Genomic DNA, 19411 nt, shown 5'->3' on the forward strand with positions numbered 1-19411 from the left:
ACTGGACAGAATAACAACACTGAAAGAGGAAAAAAAAACTTGTTTAGTTATGATGAAAAACAGCAAAGTTATAATGTTTCTGTATGCTAGGTCTCATGTTTAAAATCTGTCAGTTTAGTTCAGGAAAAAACCCTGGACAACTGTCAGTGGTCTAGGGTATGTACAAATGCTACTACATACATAAGATTTCCCTAACCAATCCTAGGTGAACAAACTTTAGATCAGGAAAAGGTTTACACTATCTAGCAGAGGTTAACCCAGCCTAGTGAACACCCGCATGAGTTCATAGAACAGCCCTAGGACGCTCATCACAGTTCTGGGGCTGGCCTGTTTTTACCCCTTGACCCTGACCAGGTTAATTTTACGCCGCCTTATGACTATCCCCCTCCTCAGACATACCATAGACCCGCCAACCTCCCTGGACCTGTCAGTTTCACCCCTCAGACCTCCTCCGCCACAGATCAGCTTTCCCCTGGCCCGGATCCTGCCAGGCCCTCCCCCATAGACTTACTTGCCTCTGGCTGCCTGCACCTCTTCCCAGCAAGTGGCAAACACTTCCCTCACAAATCCTGGCTCATGTTAGGTGGCTTAAATTAAGTCGCCTAAACCTGAGTCAAGTTCTGCATATGCTTGTTTGCACTCATAGTCAGAAGACAAAGAGAACAGTCTCAGAAAGTTAGAATGGGAGATCACAATTTAAAAAAGAAAAGAAAAGCAATAAATAACTAGATCTACAATGGTGTAGCACAGACAGAAGAAATATTAATAAAAGCTATTCTGTTTCCTGGGTTTTTACAAGAAATCCTAGCATATCAAAAACTTCTTTTACTTCTTTTTTAATTCTGTTAGTTTCTGGACAGATATGCAGTTGAAACACTTATACAGCAAAGGTTCTCTTACTAGAAAAATCCTCCACTGAGACATATGCACTGTACATTTCACTGTTAATTTGTAAACAGGCTGGGATGACATGGGTGTGCCCTTTTTTAAAGTGTATTTTTGTCTTTTGAATGATGGTTTTGTCAAGACTTGAAAAACAAAGGGCCCTAAAAGTGCTCCAGAATAAGACTTTGAAAACATGGTTGTTTTCCAAAATCTCATACTGTCACAAGGAAATATTGTAGGTGTGCTAGATCCTATAAGCAGATAGGATACATATAGCACTTTGTATAGTCTCTGTGTAGCTAAGGGGAGATTAACATTTGGAGAAGGGGGTACAAATCTGAAGGCAGATAGATGTTTGGAGAAGCCTGACCTTCCTTAGGTGGAATTGTGTATCATGATTGGAACTGGTTAAAGAAGAGCACCAAACAAAGGACAGAAAAAAAGTGGCCAGCCTAATACAGGAGAGAGAGGCCTGCTCCCTTGACCCATGAAGTGACAAGAAACATTGAAAAGGGAACGTAAAACCAACAACCTTTGGAAATGGACCTTGGCAGGAGCCCACACAAATGTGATCCAGAGAGCTCAGCATGTGCAGGCTATAGGGACTGTTTTAGGGGAATGAAACATTTGTCTTTTGCTAAAACTGCCTGATTGTTTTTCATGGACAGTGTGTTTTGATAGATGTTGACTTCAAATCAGGTTGGTTGGGATGGGCACAGAGAGTGGGAAGGGATGGCAGCCTTAAACCTGGGACAAGGAAGAAAGCTAAAACTTGAGAGGTGGTCAGTTATATTAGTCTGAGGTTAACCAGAGGGTAGAGCAGGGTGGCACTAGCTGGTCTCTAAGCCACTGGCTCTTAGCATTTTTAGACTTTAGGCACCCCACAGAAAATGCCAGTTCAGCTTTCACTTCATGAAAGGCTGAAATCCATATTCAGCAACTTTTCTTTATTTAATAAAATTTCCTCTTTCACTTATTAAGGAGTGCTTTATTCTGTTTGCAGTATAAGTAGTGGCAGTCAAAGACACATTTGGTTCATCAGTCATCTTTCATGGACCCCTTAGATCAGCAGTGGACATAATGGTGGATCTGGCCAGCAGCTGGACTGCATTTCGCAGCAGCCTCTGCTTGCATCGCTGTGGATGATTTCCATGGAGACCCCAGTACCAGTGTTGATGATGACCTTCATCCCTCCTCAGTGTTCTAGATCAGCTTTTCTTGACCTATGGGTCTCGAGACTACAGGTTTCCTTCAATTTATGTGGTAGATGCATTCCCCAGGAGCAGTGCATAAATCGAATTCACATAAAGCAAACCCAGTTTACAATGAAACAGATGGGATGTGTTCCCACGGTGGTGAGGGAGGGAGAGAGTGAGCGAGGCTGGGGCTAAGGAAGGGGCGGGCAGAGGGACATGGCGCAGCCCAGCGGCTGCAAGCTGGAAGTGTCTGCTGCTCCCAGGGCTGCAGCAGGGGTGGCACTGGGTTCTTTGCGATGCTCAGTGTGGGTGGCAGCCCCGCTGCTCCACTTCTCTCCACTCACTGCAGCCCTGGGAGTGGCTGACTCCAGCTGCTTGCAGCCACTGGGCTGCACCGTGCCCTGAACCCCGCACCATGATGCAGCCCAGCGGCTGCAAGCAGGCAGTGTCTGCTGCTCCCAGGGCTACAGCAGGGGTGGGCAGCAGCCTGCAGTGGGACAAGAGTGGGCTGGGGATGGTGGCCACTGCAGGCTGGGGCTGGTGGCGGCACCATGCTCTTCCCAGCGCTCGGCAGCAGTACTGGGAGGGCAGATTGTGGGGAGCTCTGGCAAATTTTGGGGTGGCAGCAGCCCCCCTCCCATTGCCACAGCCCACCCTGAGCACTGGGAAGAGCCTGGTGCTGCTGCTGGTCCCAGCCTGTAGTGGCCACTGTCCCCAGCCCGCTCTCATCCCGCTATAGGCTGCTGCCTGTCCCTGCTGTAGCCCTGGGAGCGGCAGACACTGCCTGCTTGCAGCCGCTGGGCTGCACCATGGTGGGGTGTTCAGGGCATGGTGCAGCCCAGCGGCTGCAAGCAGCTGGTGTCGGCCGCTCCCCGGGCTGCTGCAGCAGGAGCTGCAGTGAGTAGAGAGAAGTGGAGCAGTGGGGTGAGTGGGGCTGCCACCCACCCTGAGCATCACAAAGAGCCTGGTGCCACCCCTGCTGCCACCCCAGGAGCGGCAGACACTCTTGTCCCACTGCAGGTGGCTGCCTGCTCCTGCTGCAGTCCTGGGAGCAGTGGATGCTGCTTGCTTGCAGCCAGTGGGCTATGCTGCACTGCGCCGGGGGATTCAGGGCATGGTGTCCTGGGGGTAGTAGAGCCCCGGGGGGGGTTGGGGCATGGTGCAGCCCAGCAGCTACAAACCACTGACATCAGCCGCTCCCAGAGCAGCTGCAGCAGGGGCTGCGGTGAGTGGGGCCCCAGCCCCACAGCCCTTTCCCCTCCCCTTACCCATCCCCTCTGCTCACAGCCCTTTCCCCTCGCCTCTCAGACTTACTTGCTTGGGGGAGGAGGGAGTGCAACTATGCTGATAGTATAACAGTGAATTTACCTCACATATATTGAATTTCAGGTATAAAAAGGGTCATCGCATAAGAGCAAATTTGCATAAATCAAACCCACATAAATTGAGGAAACCTGTATATGAAAGGGCCTCAAATTTTTAAAAAGGATTCTCCTTTAAAGGAAAAATCTGTGGGAAATCGTAGCATTTCCATTGCAGGCTGGCAGTGTTCCAGCATGCCAGGGTCTGCTTGGTCTCCCCCTGCCCCACATACCTACCCTCTTCCCCACATACTGGGGGGCGGGGCCCTAGGGCTGGGGGGCAGTGAGCTGGGAGTGAGGGACACCGGGTTGAGACTGGCCATCAGTGTTTGCAAATGGGTCCTGGTACAAAAAAGTTTTGCTGAAAAACTATCGTATACTGAAAAAAATTCCAAATAAGTATGCAAATAAGTCTTATTTACTTTATATTGCTCACTGTAACACGTCAGTGAGTGAGAACTGGTTCATCATAGTTGAAACATTTCTTCATTTTGAGGTAAGCTGTCATAAGAAAGTGCTGACAACAAACCCTAAGGTTAGTTTAGTTTTCCTGAGTGATTTCAGCTGAATGCCAAGACTTCTGGGCTTGGGCCTGCACTAGAATGCCTGCCAATGGATTGGGGAGTATCGGAAGTCCCAGGGTGAGAGCCTGCGATGGAGAATACTCAGTTGTAGCACCACACGTGGCTTTTAGAGCAATTGAGTCCTCAATTGGTATGGGTTTTGGAACAATTGAGCTCTGCTCTATTGGTATGATTTGGAACTGATTTAGGTGATTTAACCTGGAACACAAAATACATTAATAATAATAAATTTTTTTTTCAAGTCAGTTTGGTCTCCCTGAGAGCGATTTGAGTATTGCATTTGTTGCGTCAATTAGCTGTCTCCATTTTTTTTCTGCAACTATCTAGTTAGTTGATGTAATAAAAAAATATCACCTCTACCAAGAGTTCTGATTGCTTTTGCCTGTGGACCAACACAGCTGCAACCCATATTTCCAAAATTATTGTGCATTTTGAGCACGTTGCCTATTATCGATCAGACATTGTCCGAGGGTTGGAATTATTCTACAAATACAATAATTATTGTACTTCTGACAAGACTAACAGGTACTGCACGGTGTACCCCGACGGGCTCTCACTGCACCCCAGGCTGTGGCAATGTGACCCCCAGTTGAGCATCACTGCTCTCCGCTAAAAAGAAGAGGAGCAGGGATGTGCTTGGTAGCCGTGTTGGTGGGAGATGAAAAGAATTGCAAAACTCTAGAACTCTTGGTTCAGAGATGATTTTATTCCACCCACTAAGACATTGCAAAAAAAAAATGCAATTTTTTTTCTACTTACGAGGACTTTTTACTGTCTTTAATTTTCCCTGAGCCTGAGGAAGGGCGCGTGTGCCTGAAAACGTGCAGAAATTTTTATTTTTTTTGCGATGTCTTAGTGGGTCGAAGAAAAGGCGTCAGCTCCGAGCCCAGAGCGCCGCATTGCTTGCTGAGCGGAGCAGGACGCTCGGGCCCGGAGGCCTGACCCCAGATGACCCCCGGGCCCGGCGGGGCAGCGCGGAGCTCGGCGCGGGGTGACTCAGCACCCGCACGTGTCCGAGGGGGCGGGGCCCCGCCAGGGCTGACTCAGCGCGGCCGGTAGAGCGGCTGGAGCGGAGGCGGCGCTGGTGTTCCCGCCCTGTGGCTGCTATTGCCGGCCTGGTGCTGCCTCGGGCAGTCGTTGTGGCGGGGTCCGCCGGGCGGATCTTCCCCTGCCGGAGGTGGAGGTGGAGGTGGGCTTGGCTTGGCGCGATGGGAGCCTCCTGCACGCGGGGTGGGGGAGCTGCTTGGAAATCAGGGCTGGATCGTGCAGTCCCAGCCCTGCCCGGCTCGGGGCGGGCGAGCTGGGGTGCTCCGCGTGCAGGAGGGGAGGCTGCGTTTGGGTGTTGCAGTCGTTCAGAGAGGTGTTTCTTAAGGGGAGATCTTTGGCCCGGCTGTGCCGCTGGGATGCAGCCAGGCAGGCTTCGGGGAAGAAGGGCTTGCATTGCCCAAGCTGCTCTGACTTGCTCCCAGCCGCATCCCAGGTCCGTTTAAAAGATCTCCACCCTCTTCTAGGAAATCCTCCCTCTGCTTTAGGGAGGATGTGGAGGGATTGGAAAGAGTTCAGCGCCTTGCAGCACACAGGATTTGAGGAAGCCAGGCGCAGGAGGGAAGGCTACAAGGACTAGGGGTTATTTAGTGAGGGGGGCTTGATACCCATCTTCAAATACCCAAGGAGAGGTTGCAGAGAAGTTGGAGATGGGCTTTTCTCTGTGGCCCAAGGGGACAGGACTAGGAGCAACAGCCTCCAGCAGCGGCAGGTGAAACTTTAGGTTGGAGATGAGCTTTTTGACTGTGGTGGTGGAGCCTTGAGGAGCTAGGGAGTCCCCATCCTTGGAAATTACCAAGAGCAGGTTGAAGAGGCTTAGTTGGGGTGGTGTAGTCGGGGATGATCCCCCTCCCCCCCTTGAGCAGCAGGCTGGACTAGATAACTTTGAGGCCTCTTCTAACTCGACTTTCCTATGATCCTACTCCTTGATTGGACATGGTCAAGATAGGTCTTAGGCAAGTTTGTTAGGAGGAGTTGGCAGTAGCCAAGGTGGGAGGGGAGACACTTGATGAAAGTTGTGAGGTGGAAGAGGCTTTTAAATCTTGGAGTAGATGGTAGTGCATCACTTGAGCTTCTGCTGAATGGAGACATGGGTGATAACTTTAATGTTGTTGTTGTTGTATATTTACAACTGTACATTGATCATTTGTATATACATTTGTTTGTTCTTTTTCTTCCTCTATTTTAATATGAGAGGGGTGATTTCTTAGCTTTTCCACCCAACTTACTTATGACTAAAGTTGGATTCATTACATAATACAGGGATATGGTGCAAAAAGCTATTTGGGAAAATATAGTAGGCATTAGCTCTGGAAGGCTTTCAGCTGTATTTTTATGCCAAGGAATTCAGTGTTTGAACTAAGTGCCATTGTAGTGTCATTTATGATTTGTTTTGAATGGCTAAACTAAGTTTCATTGCCCTTTCTTTCGTTGTTTGTTTTGGATGTCCTGACTGTGTGCCTGCATGACTAAGGCATCCGTGTTTATAATCTGTTGGTTTTTCTCTGTTTATGATGTATTCAATGATTTCCTTATTTGTCAGAGAACTTTTACATCAGGTTTATACTGCATGCTTACTAAAAACTGTGATCATTGAGTGCAAAAAGAGTAGAAAATAGTGTTTAGAAAGTAAAATTGTAGCATGGTTATGCTTAGTTATGGAATTATCAGAAGTATTTGTAGCACAAAGAGCACAAGATTCAATATAAAATTGTATAAAAATCACCATTAACCATGTATTTGAAATAACCAAAAGTCTAATATCTTTATTAGTCAATTGATAAGACCACAGGATCTTAAATATTCTTTAACACTATTCATATCTGGGCTGTGTTGTGCAGCATGTGCAAGTCCAGAATGCTGATACTCTAATGGGACATTTTGGTAAGATGTATGTGTCTGTATTAGTTAGAATGGGTTTGTTGTGATCATTTTATTTTGGGGAGGAGGAGGAGAGATGTTTCGATAAGCTTGGAGTTCACTATGCAGTGATCTGTGCAAGCAATGGGAGGAAATCTGTCCATACTCCTCCTCATTTTCTCATGAACATAATTCCAGATTGCTCTGGGAAAGCTGCCAGAAATATGAAATTGGTATGATTTGACAGTCACTCTGCGTATCAGCAGTACAAATGATCAGCCTTGTTAATTTTCTTCTCCTGCTGCCCTGCAAAGTAGTGAGTTTTATTAGCAGTCTGCATGAAAGCATGGGAGACAGCAAATGCTTCTCTTTTCACTTGCTAAGGTTACTTTTAATTTTAAGAAGTAGAAACTTACCGTTTTAAGGGAAAGTAAAATTGTTCATAGATACACAGCTGAAGCGTCTAAATTCACTAGGCCCTTTACTCACTGTTAGCACAAGTGTGTTTTCCAAGCACTGGTTTGAAGTATTGATTAGGCTGTGCCTTCCCTGCAGTTACCTGATCATTTAGTACCCAGGTTAGCCAAGCATCTTCAGAGTAAATTTGTAAATCTGCATCTTTTACTCTGTCTCCCTTCAGAGATATGTCTGGGTGAGACTATCCCATGGTTCTTTCTGCAGGCATACTTTGCTGTGATTTTTTTTTTTTCCAGTCAGCTGTGGGAAATCTTGTGTGTCCTTTTGAGGGGTTGGAGGAATTGCGGGAAGGGCAGTGGAGGACTGTCAAAACTAAATCATTTAGTTTGTGTTTGTACTGCTTGAGTAAAAGCAGAGGCTAGGTTCTAATCTAGACCCCCAGTGAGGGATAGTAGGGTTTTAAATCTGGTCAGGAGAGAGTACCTTTGTTTGTATTTGTTAGTCTTGGCACGGAGTGGAGAGTGTTGGACTAAAACCTGAAAAAGACCTTGGGTTAACTATATAGTAAAGATGTATCCTTGAAGTCATTTTTTGCACAAGAGGTGTGTATTGGCAGAGCTGTCTAAAGAAATTTAAAATTAAACCTGGCAGTTGCTTGTTCCATGCCATTTTTCTTCTGCATAACTAACTGTTGTTCTGTATTCTATGCTGTACTGATAATATAACTAGCTAGAGGCTGGATTGAGCCTTGCAATCCAAGCTGCCTCTGAAAATCTATCCCAAATGGAAAGAATTTAATCAGAGATGTCAGCAAAACATCATGTTTTTCAACTTGGCAGTTCCATATTTGTTTAACTTGTCCCCATGTACATATTTTCATATATGCACAATACACTGTCAAGACAAAACAAGAGTAAAATTTGCTATTTGAAAGATAAATTTACCCACTAATAGCAAAATCCTAACATTTAAATAGGCATGTTAACAGGTTCTTAAATCTTTTTGGAAAACAAGATAAAATCTTTTCTCACTAGAAGTTAGGTGTGGGTGCAAACACCTTGGCTGTCTTGACATGCTTTCTTCCTGCTTATAATGCATCTTACCAAACAATGTGGACAGCTCTGATAGGAACTGTATGTCCTGAGTGTGCATCTCTCATATCAGGCCAAATAGAGCCCTTCTAGGAATTGGGGCATGCCAAGTTTCAAGGAGACGGGTGCCAGTTCAACCGCTTTTTACAGACGAGCCTATAAGTGCACTTCATCAACCTCCTAGATAGTAGGTACAGAAACTCATGGACTCAATATAGATATTGGAATTCTGACACAGCCTGTCCCTTACCCTCTGATGCCATTTTCCCTGATTTCCACTGACTGGCTTTCTTGCCTGCATTGCATGCCAGCCTCTAGCTTCTTTACTATTCCTTTCATCCAGGAACAACACACACACTCTCTCTCTCTCTCTCTCTCTCTCTCTCTCTCTCTCTCTCTCTCTCTGCAGGTGCTTCCTCAGCCTGACAAAGGGTCTCAGCCCGAAAGCTGGCATCCCAGGCAGTTAAGCTGAGCTCACCTGGAGCCTCACATCTCCACTGCAACCAGCCTCATGCCTTTTGTTGTAGTAAAGAGGCTCAGTCTCAGTTTGGGGGGGAGGGGAGGAACTTACAGCTCTCCTTCTACCCCTTCTTCTGTCCCTCCCTGAAAGCTTGCCAGGTGCCTTTCCAGCATGCTTCATGGTATGTTTCTTTGTGTCTTGTCTTTGCCTTAGTGTGCTGGAAAATCTCTCTCTTCTTCTGTAATGTTATCTATCTGACTTGTGTAATATATGTAGATATTAAGATAAGTGTATGTATGTATATTTGTGTTATGTATGTATGTTTGTTTGTATATATTTATGTACTAAATAAGATAAAAATCTATAAATGTATGTTTGTGTTTTCCTATATAAATTCCATATTATAATATGCAATATAATTATGCTGTGCTTCCCTGCACAGTGAATGGAATACATACTGTGAGAGAGAGCAAAGATTTGAAAAGAATCAAAATAGACTAAACAAAAAGAGGATTCTGGGGGGAAGAATAAATAAAGTAATCAATCAATGAATATAATAAAAAAATAAAAGGGGCTAGAAAGAAAGCAAAAGGAATTGCTGAATCCCACTTGCTAGGCTAGCAAGTAGGAAATCAGTGGTAGTAGCCTTTGTTGTCTAATGCTGCTGAGCTTCTGGAAGATAGCTCAGTAACTGACCCCAAGGCAGAAAGCAGGCCAGTTTAAACAACGCTGCCTTTTATGCTGTTTTTCTATCCCTCCCCCAGAGCACTGGGATTGGAAGGGACCTCAGGGAAGGATCACAGACACTGGCCAGCTACACAGTCAATATCAGAGCAGTCCTTCCCCACTCTTGCACCTCCCTCTCCTTACTTTTTGTTTCCCTGCAGGCAAGCCCAACTTCAGCTTTGAAACTCACAATGTTTCAAACTGCCCTTGTTTAGTTTTGAGGCTGTTTTGAAGCCCTTCATTTTGTTTTTGGTTTCGCTGTTTCGAGCTCAAAACAGCTGGCGAAATTCCACACAGCCCTACTGTTTAGTACAGTTATAATGGAGTATATCAGCCATGGGTCCATTGTGGGAGCATTCTCCTGGGGCAAGAGAACTTGCATGGAGTGTGGCATCACATTGCTTTGCAGAAATAGGATTAACGGCCCTTGTTTCAGAATTTCTTCATGAACTTTTGGCCCAGTGCAAGAACACCAGCATCAGAGTGCGGTGATGAAGAGAGTCTGTGGTTCTATGGAAGTGTGTTGCCATTGCAGGCAGTCTGGAAACTGGCTACCTCAGACTAGTAAAGATCCATGGCTAGCAGGTTTTGGCCTGGCTATGGCAACTGTTGAACTCTGGGGACAGTGGAGGTTTGGGGCTGTCATAGTGAAACTTTTTATTGCTGTGCGATAGGATTGAAGCATTTGTTTGCAATAACTGGTTTTCAGAGAGCACTCAAACTGGACTGGGATCACTGAGGGTACATGTACCCATAGTCTGCCTTTGTGAAGGAGCAAGGAAATACTTTGGCTGTAAGGCAGGGGTGGGCAATTATATCAGGTGAAGGGCCGTTTACTGAGTTTTGGCAAGCCATCGGGGGCCGCATGACAGGCAGCCAGGGGCAGATATATATTAATTTTCTACATTTTTTTTTTTTTAGGGGCCCCGCGAGCCGGATAGAATGGCCTGGCAGGACGCATCTGGCCTGCAGGCTGCATTTTGCCCACCCCTGTTGTAAGGGGAAGCTACTTCCTAGTACAGCAGGATCTAGTAGACCACAGAAACCTCTTCCTGAATAGAAGCATCACAGGCAAAAAGCAGGGTTCTGAAGAGATCAGGCATTTATTTGCTTGGATAAAGATCCAGTGTATCAAAGCAAGTAAATGTCTGATCTCTTCAGAACTCTGCTTCTTGCCTGTTGGAGCTTTATTCCCTTTTAACAGTATGGATATCAATGGAATACATGGTTGCTTATACACATGCTTGGAGGCTGGGTAGGGGGTGTTTTAATAAGAGTGGTTCCCAGAGAGCTGCTCTAATTAAAATACCTCAACGTCATGAGTATTAAGCCCCTGCATGTTTAAAAATGGCTATGGGACATTTTACTTAAACTTTATTTGACAAGATTTAGATAAATCACCCCATTGACTGTTTTTAAACCCATGGGGGCTTATCCACGTGCCAGTGAAGCCATGGTAGAGCATTTTAATTAGAACGTGGAGCAAACTTGATTAACTTGCCTTGATGCCTTCTAATTAGAACATGAACCAGCACATATGTAGGCAGCTCATATGTCTACCTGTATGTTTGGGGGGGGTGCTGCCTACCCTCTCCTGATGTGGTTTTGTGGAACGGTACCCTGACAGTATAGAGCTGTACAGAACACTCAATTATGCATGTAAGCAGTTGCAGAATGGTGGTAAAGCATGCTTTTGGGATGATGGGGATGTCTCTAAATGCTAGAAGCGCTGTGTACACAAATATGGTGTTATGTACATTGCACAATGTCTGCAAGGCTTTTTTACAAAAATTAGACCTAGGACACAGCTGAGTGTGGTGATAACCATTTGCCACAGCTGGAAAGTACCCAATAAACCGTGAGAGCCTTGGCTCCAAGCAAAACAGGGAAATGAAGGATACCATATGTGCTTATGCCTCAGGTACACATAGGCTGAGTACAGATGGTCAGCAAGCCTGAGGCTGAATTGATTGATTCAGGCTTTGCGAATTATGCTAAGCTGTGTAGATTGAACCAATAAGCAAGTGAACAGACATTCACTTTTGATTACAGAAATGCAGCCACATGTCTGCAGGTGCCAGGGGCTAAAGCACACCTCCCTGCTCAGCTGCAATAGACAGTTTGAGCCAAGGCTAGCTCACCCACCTTGAGGGGGTGGGGGGGGGGGAAGTTAGTGGGAGAGACGCAAAGTATTCTGGGATGCTGGGGGACTGAATTAACTTGAATCTGGAGGGGATCTGGGACAAGTTCAATAAACTGGTTTCACTCAAATCAGTTGAGTTTGATACTACATCCATCCAGGTTTATCTTACATTGGTTTCAGCCATTTTGCAAATGGTTTATGTGCATTGAGCTTCTGTTGCATTATGGATTTGAACTAGTTTCTGATCACTTACACCAGTTTGTGTGTAATTTCTGTCCCTAGCCATGCTGGTTAAGTTTGTGCCTATTTGCTAGTCTGCAGTTCTTTCTTAATTACAGTAATTGGCCTCTTAGTCATTGTACTGGCCTCTTTATCAAAGGGTGTGGGACTTCTTGGTCCTACTGAAGTGGCTGATAGGAGAACTCTGTTTAACTTATTCAGTCAGCCATGTCCTTTGCCCTCTGATGCTGTTTAGAGGTTTTGGCATGATAGTGCTAGTAGGGCTCTGGTTGGCACAACAAGAAAGCTTAAAAAACAAAATAATTCTCTTTTGCTTGGCTCATTTGTACCACTTGGCTCAGGATGAGTCAGTGGCTGGGGTACATGGGTGAAGAATCTTATCAGGTACTGTGCTACTATAGTGGGACAATTGGGCTATCTGACTCCTGGAGTTTTGTGGGTAGATGGTTTGCTCTATGCATGCTAGTTAGCTTTGGTGGCTGTGTAGCAGGGAGTTTCTCACTGTTCCCTTTCCTAAACTGGTGCTATGTTTTGTGAAAAACTTCTGTGGGTGGGCTAGCTTATGGTACAGGTCTTCCATAGTTGGGTTCTGTAGTTCACTTGACCTATGAAGAGTTTTGTAGGTGAGGTTCACAGGTTAATCTTTCCTGTTATGTACTTTCCTTACTAGTGAAGTTGGACTTGGACTAAGGGCAGCATTGATCTGTGAACTATGTGCACTACTTTATTTTAAATTAGTTCAAAAAATTTTTGGATGGCCTGTATTCCCCTCTCATTAGAATTGGGCAGTAAAACACATAGAATAGTAGTTCAACAAGCAGAGAACTTCACTGAATGAACAGTGTGAATAGATTAGCAGTGGCTTACAAACAGGAACAACCCAACCAAATAATAAGTAGGCTGAAGTTGACCAAACTAGAAAAAGACAAACCAAAAACCAACCAACCCAATTAATAGTTTACAATATGTAACACCCACTTACAGTTAAAGTTAATGATGTGCAAAGTACAACCAGCTAACCGGACTGACCAGTTCGAATTTCTGCCATGTGAAAAATTTACTGTTGATTTGAAGTCCGTGCCTTGATGCAGCAGTAGTACTATTGATGGCATGTGTGCTTCTCTTTCTGTACTTCAGTGATTCTTTGTTCAGGCTGGGAAAAAGGAATTCTGGGAGCCCAAGTCACATTTGCATTAGATGTTTAACTATTAACTATATAGAGTGCAAGATAAGTAAAGTGTGGCCTAAAAAACCCAACCAAACAAGACAACCATTAGCAAAACCCAAAAGTACTAAAGGGGAAAAACAAATGAACCCAAGAACAACCCTCCCCCCCAACCAAAAAACAAAACCACCAAACAAACAAACCCAAAATGAAGCAAAAACAGCCACAGATGCAAGTTACAACCAGTGGAAAAGAGCTTGGATGTTCAGTTTCTACTGTAATGAGTGCATTGAATCCCCACTCATTTTCAAGACAGGCCATACTAGAGTCTGTAGGCAGCAATTTCTTAACAGAGCACAAGAATGCATAATGATACAGCTAATTTTCTGTGACTTCTGCATTAGAAAGAGCTTTGGAAGAGGGCTTTTTTTTCCTTGAAAAGGCAGGAGGGTGACTGCCAGTGGCAAAGGGGGCAGGGGCTGTTTTTATGGAACTGTAGCAGGTTTAGGGATTTGCTCATCTCAAACAGTCCGTAAACACAATACAGTCTGTATTCCCAGGGTACACCTGTCACATAGGCATTCTCTTATATCAGTCAGTCTTCAAACTGTAACCCAAACACAGTTGATAAAGGGTTAACTTACAGGTCTGAGTCTTCTTCATCTCTTGACAAGGTACTGCTGCTCCTTCTTGACTGCAGTCTATCCTCTCAGGCTGTCTGCAACTCAGCTCCCTTCCATGATGCTGCTCCCAATCTTGCAGCACTTAAGTTTCTTCCCAGATCCTGGAAGTCCCTGGTCTAGTATTATAGCCAGTGGTCAGGCAGGATACTCTCACTCTCTTTCCCTTTCCATTCTTCTTGTCTCTGGCTTCCCCTCCCTGGAAGCATTTTGCTTCCTGTGACCACCACTAATTATCTCCCTCAGCTGACCCAGTCCTCCTGAGCAGCCTGCAATTACCATTACGGCTCAGAGCTTGGCTGGAGCCTTGGGCAGCAGCCTGCTACAGGGAGCCTGTTTGACTAATCAGGTATCCCTTATTTCTGTCTCAAGCTGAGCAACTTGTTAGTGATTCATACATTTTGGAAGTCCTGGAATAGACGAGGGAGGTCTTTCAGGCCAGTGGTGAGGTACCTTCAAAGTCCATGCAGGAGGTGTTCAGAAGCCTTCACACTACACACAATGTTTATAGATTGTTAATCTATAAGGGTCTTGTTAATTCTCAAAGTAAGTTGCTATGCCAGCTAACCTGACTAACCAGCTTGAATTTCTGTCACCTGAAAAACTTAAGATCATCATGTCTCAGGAGTGGGTTAGGAATAGAAGCACAGATAAGCTTTTGAAGTGATTGGTACTTTGTTCTCGTCTTGGTATGCCTTTTCTCGCATATCTTTGGCAAAGCCACTTCAGCAAGGGATAGGAAGTTGCAAGAACTTCTTGGACTTTGCTCCTATAAAAAATGCAAATTGCCTCTAAAGCAGCTGTGCCAACTGCGTGCAGATCCTCTGCCAAAGATCATTACTCCTCCACTGTGCAGTGACGTTGGCTGGCAAGGTTTCAGTTCTAACTCATTTTCAAGCAAATGCCTAAGGTCTCATTGACTTTCCCATATAATTGTCTTAATAGACATGGAAATGAATTCTTGACATGATGAGGGGTGACCACAGTGTAAAAAAAATGATGTGGTTTAGAATCATAGAAGCATAGAAAATTAGGGTTGGAAGGGACCTCACTCAGGTCAAAACAGGACCACCCCCCAACTATATTATTCTATCCTGGGTCTTAAAAATCTCCAAGGATGGAGATTGCACAACTTCTCTATGTAACCTGTTCCAGTGCTCTACTACCCTCCTAATGAGAGAGTTCCCCACTCGCAAGCAATATGCAACTAAAAGCGGGTTTATTATAGGGAGGGAACATGAACAAATATACAAACCTAAAAACCCTAACTATTACATCAATTGAAATCCAAAATAGTTAAATTTCAGTCACTGGCAAAACAACCCACGGGAGGCGCCACCTATCCAGTCTGTTGGGAAGGCAGGCTCACCCAGGGCTGCTGTGCAGGAGCTATACCACCTATGTCAGCCAACAGCGGGAGGCATAGGTAGGGAGGTCTACCCCAGAGACCCTGCAAGGGGTTTCTGCTCTGCTCCTCCCTCAATCTTCTTTGTGTTACCTATGTAACTCTAGGTCTTTTGGACCCTGGCCTACTTTAACATCAGGCTTAGGAATTTTTGGCTCTGTTTAGCTATAGGAAGTATCTGATTTTTCCCATGAGCACATTATAGGGACTGTGCTCACGAGTACTATCCCTTTGAGGAGTTGATGAGTTACAAGGCTATCCAGAGAGTGTGATGCCTGTCTGGAAACTCCTGTTCTTTGCACAAACAATGTCTCCATACCATAGCTGAGAGCAGATCTCTGCACGGCAAACAGTGATTGCTGACATTTCAGTGACCTTTGCATACCTTCCTATTTGCAAGATTTCTTTATTTACAAACCTTACAGTTTTGGAAAAGGAGGGCTGGTAGACACAAAATCTGGTTTACCTGCCTTTGACAAATGCACACTTTAACTCCAAATAGTAAAAAGATACAAGAGTAGGTCCCAAACCTCAAAATGTGTCTACTAATGAGGGCATACAGGGAGAGACCACATCAAGATACCGTTGTGGAAGGTAACTAGCTGAATGTGCATAACATAAGTAGGATTTCACTTGCATCATTTCCCAAATGGTGAAATAATATCTCTTGTGGCTTCTGATTTAGCCACGCCTATTGTATGTAGATTTGGAGAAGTTTAGGGCTTATCTACAGAAAGTTGAATTTGATTTCTAAGATTTGTTAAACCAGTGCTTGCCTGTGTGCAGACACTTCTTTTGGTTTGAATGGCTTGCTTAGCTTTAATTATCTAGGACAGAGCTGACAAACATATGCTCTATAGGCTGGATCCAGCCTGCAGGCCTAGGTCATCCAGTCTGCAGACTTTTACCCTGACTGGCTGTGGTGGGGGCCTGCAGGAGCAGCCAGGTGCCTGGGTAAGACCTGCGATGTTGGAGGCCCAGCAGTGGCATGGGAAGATGCCTGGCACCACAGTTTGTTCCTGCAGTGGCAGATTTCTTCCCATGGTATGACTGGGGATTCAGCATGCAGCTCTTTTATGGGCATGTGGCTGCTGCCACAGTGGGAGCAAGCTGCGGTATCAGGCTTCTTCCCATGGTTTGCAGTGGCTCCAGCACTGTTGCTCTTGTCCGGGCTTTTGGCTGCCATCATGGGAAGAAGCCACAGTGCTGCTGCCCTCTCCAGCCAAACAACCAGGGAAGAGCAGTGGAGCTGGAGCCCTAGCAGCACTGTGGGAAGCATCCTGGCATTGTTCTTGTGGCAGTGGCCAAGTGCCTGGGATATAAAGCTTCTTGCTGCTGAGTCCCATGCCAGTTGGAGTGGGCACTGCAGGCTCTGAATCTGGCATGGCAGAACAGGGTTCTGTGGGGCTGGTCCCACCAGCGGGGCTGGCTTCTCACCATTCATCCATCTGTGGACCAGTCCCATATCACTCCTTTGGCTCGGGGGGCCAGAAGAGTTTGACACCGTTGATCCAAGGCTAAAATGAAAAGAAACCCTTGTTTAAGCTAACACAAAATGCCTATGCAGTTGTGACGGGGCCTCCTGGTGCCGAGCTCTGTGGCCCGCCCGCCTGTTACCGTGACAGCAGGCCTACTCAGGGCCGAGCTCTTCATGGCCCGCCCACCTGTCTCTGGGCAACCGCCCGCTCATCTCGCCCGCCACGCCTTTGATGATAATGAGTTCAATTATGATGATAATTAAGCGGGAGGCTGCCCTTTGACTGCCCCGATGCCCAGGGGCGCTCTGCGGCTCCGACCTCCCCTAATACCGCAGCCCAAGCCTCGCAGATGGCATCATGGTGTTCTTCCTCACCGGCCCCCACACTGGGCCCCAGAATCTTCTATGCAAGACCCCACTATGGTCTTCTCTACTCAGGCGGCCACTCCGCTGTCATCTGGGCTACCTCACCCTCCCGAAGCCTTGTTCCCCTCTCAGGTGTGGTTCCCCCGGAACCTTCGGCTACTTGGCCCTGGCCCACCTCAAGGCCAGTCGGGACCCCAGGCCCCCGGCTCTTGGGCATCCTTCGCGGTGGGCCCCCGGCCCTTTTGGCCCTCACTGGTCCTGGCCCCAGCTTGGGCCAGTCGAGGGGACTCTCCCCTTCGGGCTGGGTCTTTCTAGCCACTCACTCTACTCCTCTGGCCTCACCGTGCCACTACTCCCTTCCTCCTAGGAGCAACCGCAGCACCTCGCCCACCTTACTCCCACTCTCGGGGTCCGCCCTCTCTGGGCCCCTCACGCACACGGGCCCTCTCGGCCCTCCTCCAACTCGGGGGTCACCCACCCGGTGGTAGTGGGAGCTAGGGATTAAGGCACCCCGACCCACCTTTCACCGGGGTGATCACTGGCCTGGCATTTCCTGGGGGCTCCCGCGCCACTGAGAGCCCCACCAGACCACCCACTCCCGGCAGGGTGCAGTTTCAGGTCACGCCCAGGACCAGGAGCCTCCTAACCATCCCCTTGCAGCTCCCCCTTACCTCCGGGTCATTCACAGCAGCCCTAAGGCCAGGCAATGTTGCTGCCTACCCTCCTGCAGCCAAACTGCCTGGTTTATGTAGGCCCCAAAATGGCTGCCCTAATCAGGCACCTGGAGGCTGCCAGCTCCAGGCCCTTAAAGTGACAGGAGCACCCTGTGCTCCGCCACAGCAGTCTTTCGCACTATTTTAACTAAATTGATTATTAACACTTAGTTGAATTTTAGTGATTTTTTTTTTTTTTTCCTTTTATGTAGGCCAGCTGGTTTTGCCTCATAATAGCTGCTGTTTCAGGCTCAAACTCGCATCATTGAGTTGGCTACAATTAATTTTAATTTTTTAGGGTTTTTTCCAACTAATGCACAGAGCTTACCTGTCGCCCTTTGTTCACGTGGTAGACTCAAATGATAGATTGATTACTTATTAACTCAGTAAATTTTTCCTTTTTTAAAAAAATTGAAAACTGCAGGTCTGTAGGATGATGAGGTAGTTGCCATTTAAATTGAAGGAAGGGTTTAGTAACCTGTGAACTACTGAAAGGTCATTTATTTATTTATTTATTTTTAATCCTGCATCCCATCAAGGATGGCAGTTGGACAAATACGGTGCCTGTTCCTGTTCTTGTTGGAACCCATGATGCCAGTATTCATACCCAGGATGTAAATATGGTCAGGAGTGGTGGGGGTGCAAATTATGCAGAACAGAGAGTCAGTAATCTTCAAATTCAGTTAATGCTGTTTTTTCATAGCATTAACTTTAGGAAGCTTGAAGGGAGTAGTTTGCTTCTAGTTCAAAGGTCAGCTTGTTACAAATATTTTTAAACTGAAAATCAGTGAGAATTTTAAAAATAACCAGTAGCTCAAGAATAGTTTGGAAAAAAAAATATTTTCATGATTACTTGCATCCAGCATATAGCAAACTTTGGACCAGAACAACTTTTCAGGTCAAAAGTGGAGGTATAAAGCAATCTTTACAATTAAGATGGTTGCTAATGTCTTTCTCTGGCTGTGGACAGTTAATTTCCAGCACTAAGATTTCCTGGGAAATTCTTAGTCCTGGAAAAATAGGTCAGGATACAGCTGTTCTCGCCCCCTGCTTGGAGAGCTATACCAGAGGGGCACAGGAGGGCTGCTTCTTGGGTCTCTTTGCTTGTAGGGAGCTCAGTGATTGATGGCTTGCCATCTTCCTTGCTGGGGAAGAGAGCAGGATGTCAATGAGCAGTTGGCAGTTGCTGAAAAGCAGCAAATGAAAAGGACAGTGAGGGCACTGTCTAAGGGCTGCAGGACCAAGGAGAATTTCTCTCCTTGACCCTTATACTCCTGGTAGCACCTGATAGCACTCTTGCAGTGGCAGGGGGAACCCTTAACCCATCCCATGCTTGCCTGCTTTACCATTCTGCTGATCCGCAGAGCGTATCTGCTGTGCAGGGTGGGAGGGGCTTGTTAAAGACATCTGGTCTAATTTTACCCTCACCTTTCCATTTAAAGCAGTGGTGCTCAATCTTCTGCCCCATGGGCTGCATGAGTGGTATGGGCTGGTCCATGGACCAGATCCTGTACAGTGGCTCAATCCTGAATGCTGGATCTAGCTGCAGACTGATAATCTAGTGTGCAGGGCTACATCATTTGGCCCATGGGGCCTCC

The 19411-nt window shown here is 46.3% G+C and overlaps 1 protein-coding gene and 1 long non-coding RNA gene across 8 annotated transcripts in view; one reads left to right on the forward strand and one right to left on the reverse strand.

Moving 5' to 3' along the window:
* Positions 1-5067: 5067 nt before the first annotated feature.
* Positions 5068-19411, forward strand: part of LOC102558564 (interleukin-1 receptor type 1) — a 49849-nt gene continuing 35505 nt past the window's right edge. The window contains exon 1 of one of the 7 annotated variants that reach the window (XM_006269717.4): positions 5068-5215. The gene's annotated coding sequence lies outside the window, so the exon portion shown is untranslated. Of the gene's footprint in view, positions 5216-5355; positions 5507-5542; positions 5783-6025; positions 6179-17881; positions 18725-19411 lie in introns of those variants that run through there. The other 6 variants (XM_059721012.1, XM_014600452.3, XM_019485040.2 and 3 more) reach the window with 6 other exon arrangements.
* LOC132247768 (uncharacterized) lies at positions 11921-17871 on the reverse strand. The gene is made up of 3 exons (XR_009459171.1): positions 17772-17871; positions 13817-16774; positions 11921-13176 (listed from the first exon to the last, which is right to left on the reverse strand). It is a non-coding gene; the product is annotated as an uncharacterized LOC132247768 (long non-coding RNA).

This window comes from Alligator mississippiensis, chromosome 1 (genome assembly GCF_030867095.1).
Source record: "Alligator mississippiensis isolate rAllMis1 chromosome 1, rAllMis1, whole genome shotgun sequence".
NCBI lineage: Eukaryota > Metazoa > Chordata > Crocodylia > Alligatoridae > Alligator > Alligator mississippiensis.